Here is a 4,646-nt window from a genome sequence, read left to right on the forward strand (position 1 = left end):
ATGTGTGCTTTGAAGTTCTAGAACTAATTTGCATATAATGCTGTGGCATATCAGGATATACGTCCATATAAGGGCATGGCACCTTTGATCAACCAATCAAAAACATGTTATTGTTCAAAGTTGTTTGGGTTTAATTTAAATGCAACAATTTGCTGTTCAGAAAAAATGGCGTCCGTGGCACAGAGAGCTTCATGGATCAAAGACTACAACAACAACTAAAAAAGTGACATTTCTTTCAAGCTTCAGCCAAGTCATACAAGTCATATTCCCCACACGTTATAGGTTAGGGTTAGGGTTGCAATTTTCAATCTATGAAATGAATTTATTTATTTATTTTCTATTTGGGAAATCTCTGATAGGAAATCTCACCTCTGAAACATAAACAGGCTACACAGAGTATAAGATTTAACAACCCACAAAATAAAAACTGTAAACAAGAGGTGGAGGCGACAGGACGATGTTGATGTTGATAAAGTGGAGATAACTGGTGATGGTCCAAGGAGACATGACGAGGCTGGAGGGAACTGTGCTGTTCAATCATCAATACTACAGTCAATCAACTGAAACATGAACAGGTCTGACAGTGGAACAGTCAATCTTTGCTTTCAAACAACATTACATGGTGAACACGGCACCATTCTGCTTTGGCTTTCCAACTGTCATCACTGTTCACTGTTCACTACTTAGACAAACATTTTATATAACAAAAAAGAAGAAGAGACGTTTTATACACTACGTGGGTGTGGCCTATTCAACAGCGATCTCTGCTGAAAAGTTTGAATGCAATGTTAGACATGTAGAAAAAATAAGGTACCAATGCTAACACGTTATAATACAGTATTGTTATTTTTTTAATTCAGAACATAAATGTACTTGAATGAAAAGATGGTCAAAACAATAACAGTACAGTAATGGGCACTTACCACCACAAGCAGGTTTATTACACCCCACAGAAAATACAGAAAGAGCTGGAACATGAACATTATTTTTTTTTTTTTCAACAAATCAGAAAGCCCCACATTAAAGCAGGGCATCAAAAAATTGAATAAAACTCCTATTGATCCTCTCCACGGAAATCTTTAGTAAAAGGCGAAAGATTTATACGATCTGAAGAGAAATCAGAGTAATCTGATGTCTCAAACACTGAGAGGATGATCACTTTAACGGGGACATGTACTTTACTGCTGGTGTCCATTCATGTTGATCCCACTAAGTAAAACAGAACAAAGTCACACACACTGAGAGTGGATGTAAACTTTACACTGCTTAACTAAGAAACCTGAAACGTTCAGACAAAGATTTTATATAACAGAAGAAGAAGATTTACACTATAACAACTTCCCTGGTTCTCAGCTGAAGTTGGGTTTTGTGGCCCCCTCCTCACACAGCAACCTCCAAAATCTGCCGGAAGAGGGGTTCATGAGTAAGATACCTAATGGCTAACCTCCAAAAGAGCAAGAAAGCAGGACAGTTAGTAAAGTTAAAACTTTTTCCTCTTTAAGCAAATCAGGGAGGCCCCACATTAAGCCAGGGCATCGAAAAAAAAATTGAGGGGTAAAAAACCTCTTATTGATCCCTCTCCACGGAAATATTCTTTTTAGTAAAAAGGCTAAAAGAATTTTATTACGATCTGAAAGAGAAATCCAGAGTAACTATGTTTCAACACCTCAAAGACCACTGAGAAGGAAATGAAGCACTTTTTAACGGGGACATGTAACTTTACTGGGCGTTGTCCCCATTCTGTTGAATACCCCACTAAGTAAAACAAACAAAGTGCACAACAACACTGAGAGTGGGAATGTAAAGCTTTTACAACTAGCTTAGACTAAGAAAACCTGAAAAAAACGTTTCAGCAGCGGAAAGATTTATATAGATCGAGAAGAAAGATTTTTAACACTTTCCGCTGTTCTGCTGAGTAGGTGTGGCACTCCCTCAATCCACAATCACCCAAAACTGCCTGCTTGAAAGTTGAATGCAATGTTATGAAAAAGTTGGTGTATGTTGTATTATACCTCGAAACTCCGCCACATTGTTTACGAAATGGCTCACACGTACTTCTTTAATTCCAAATCCGGAGTAATACTGTAAATGTCACATTTAACAAGATCAGTGGTTTTCTTTCCTTCGCGAACATCATGTCCCCCCCTGTTCCCCTCCGCTTCCTTCGGCCTTGATTCGTTCTACTTTCCCCTGCTTTTTACCCTTTGGCTATTCCACTCCAAGCTCCCGTCCGCCAGCGCCCCCCACCCCCGCCGTCCCCTTACCTCCGTCTCCCCCCCTTTGTTTTTTTTCCCCCCACTCCGGCCGCCCCCCCCTTGCACGCGCAGGGCATCAAAAAAAAAGTTGAGTAAAAAAACTCCGTTATTGGATCCGTCTGCCACGGCAATCCCTTAGTAAGAAAAATAAGGCGCAAGATTTAATACGATCTGCAACGAGAACATAGACCAGTAAATCTGAGGTACTCAACACACTGAAGAGGAAGGATCACTTTTAACGGGGAACATTGGTCTTTTACGGGCCCTGGTGTCCCATTTCAGGTTTGTGAAATCCCAACTCAGTTAAAAAACAGAAAACAAAGGTTCCCCCAAACACACAACTGAATTGGAGGGTTGGAAACTTTTACCACTGCGTTAAAACTAAGAAACCCTGAAACGGTTTTGTCCAGACAAAAGAGTTTAATCAATAAACAGAAGAAGAAGTTTACACTTCCGGGTCTGCTGAGGTAAGGGGGGTTGGCGTCCCTTCACCCACAAATACTCCCAAAAACTCCCTGCTGAAGTTTTTGGAATGCAATGTTTATGGAAAAGTTTGGTTTTGTGGGTAAAATATAACAATATATCAATACGAACTTACCCATGCCGGCACCTACCTTTTTTACAATTACAGAAGGTTTATATCATGGTTAAATGGGCCCAATTCAAGAAAGGATCAGTTTGTATTAATGAGGGAATAAATTGTATAAAATTAATTATGCATTTGGTTCGTATTTAGTAAACAGTCCTATGGCTTTAAGTCCCAGAAGAGCAAAAGAACAAAGCAACTGTTTCAAAAAGTTTGGGTTTTTTTTAAAAAACTGTTTCCCCTTTTTTTAACAAATCCCAGGAAAAGGCCCCCCACAATTAAAGCCAGGGCAAAATTCAAAAATTATAGAAAAGGTAAAAACTTCTTATTGATCCCCGCCACGGAAAACTTTAGTAAAAGGGGCGAAAGATTTTATCGATCTTGAAAAAGAGAAGTCCAAGAGTATTCCGGACAATGTTCTCAAACACTGAGAGGAAATGGAAAATACGTTAAACGGGGAACTGTTCTTTACTGCTGGTGTCCCATTCATGTGTGTGTGATCCCCCAACTAAGTAAAAAACAACAGAACAAAGTTCACAACAAACACTGGAGTGGAGGGGATGTAAACGTAGTTTAAACAAGTGGCCTTTTAACTAAGAACCCTAAAACGTAGTCAAGAAACAAAAAGATTTTAATAGAAACAGAAAAAGAAAGAAAATTTACACTGTCCTGGTCTGGCGGTGAGTAAAAGGGGGGTGGGGGCCCCCGTCCTCCACTGCACAATCTTCCAAAACTCTGCTGAAAGGGGTTGGAATGCAATGTTTAATGAAAGTTGTAAAATATACCATATTATAAATACGCAAAATTACCAAAATGCTAAATATTGTTTTTACAATACAGAGTAAAAAGTAAAGTGTAATTGTAACAGTTAAAAGATCGTTGTTATTAATAGGAGCAAATAATGTAAAATTGTAAAATAAGAAATTTGAGCAAATTAGTTCAGTATCTAGTGTCATGGAAATTTTGTTGTAACATGATATGGGCTTACACTACAGAAATACTCCAAGAAGAGCCAAAACAAAAGCACGTCCCCCCCCCCCCCCCAACACTGTCAAAGTTGTAAAAACCCCATGTAGGTTTTTTACAAATCCCGGAAGCCCCCCCAACAAGAAAAAAGCCAAGGGCAATCCAAAAAATTGGAGTAAAAACTCCCTTATTGATTCCGCTCCACGGAATCCTTTAGTAAAGGCCCGAAAAGAATTGAATACGATCTGAAAAAGAGAAAATTCAAGAAGTATCTGGAATGTCCCCCACTCCAAAAACACTGAAGAAAGTAGGGATCAACGTTAATGGGGGGAAAAAAACATGTAACTTTACTGCTGGTTGTCCAATTCATGTGATGATCCCAACTTAGGTTAAAACAGAACAAAGGTAAACAACCAACCTGAGAGAGTGTGGATGTCCCCCTGTTACACTGCTTAACCTGAGAAACCTGCACAACGTTTCAGACAAAAGAACTTTTTTTAATCATCCCCGACAGTAAGAATCCATTTACCCCCCTTTCCCTGTCTGCTGAAGTGGGGGTGGTGGGTGGCCTCCTCACCCCCACCCGCCTCCCCCCTCCCTGCTGCGACGACATTTTGTGCACCTGGGGCCAAATGTTTGTCTGACCCGGTTGTAATATATCTCCCATCTATAACTCCAGCACCTTCCCCATGCTCCCATAGTTTGACCAATACCGCTTCAACATTTAATGTTCATGGGGCCCCTTCGCACGATCCGTTTTATTCACTCAGCGCCATCACTGTCCATCCGATCCTTATTGCATTTCGTGGGGGGGGGGGGTCAACTCTTCGTTCCCTATG

General features: G+C 40.1%; 1 non-coding gene and 1 pseudogene across 1 annotated transcript; both read right to left on the reverse strand.

The window, feature by feature from the left end:
• Positions 1-1,011: 1,011 nt before the first annotated feature.
• On the reverse strand, positions 1,012-1,127 carry LOC113745426 (U5 spliceosomal RNA). The gene has a single exon (XR_003462140.1). It is a non-coding gene; the product is annotated as a U5 spliceosomal RNA (small nuclear RNA).
• A 1,990-nt stretch (positions 1,128-3,117) lies between these two features.
• Positions 3,118-3,245, reverse strand: LOC113745427 (uncharacterized; annotated as a pseudogene).
• Positions 3,246-4,646: the final 1,401 nt, after the last annotated feature.

The sequence above is a fragment of the Larimichthys crocea genome, unplaced genomic scaffold (genome assembly GCF_000972845.2).
Source record: "Larimichthys crocea isolate SSNF unplaced genomic scaffold, L_crocea_2.0 scaffold74711, whole genome shotgun sequence".
In the NCBI taxonomy this organism is placed as follows: domain Eukaryota; kingdom Metazoa; phylum Chordata; class Actinopteri; family Sciaenidae; genus Larimichthys; species Larimichthys crocea.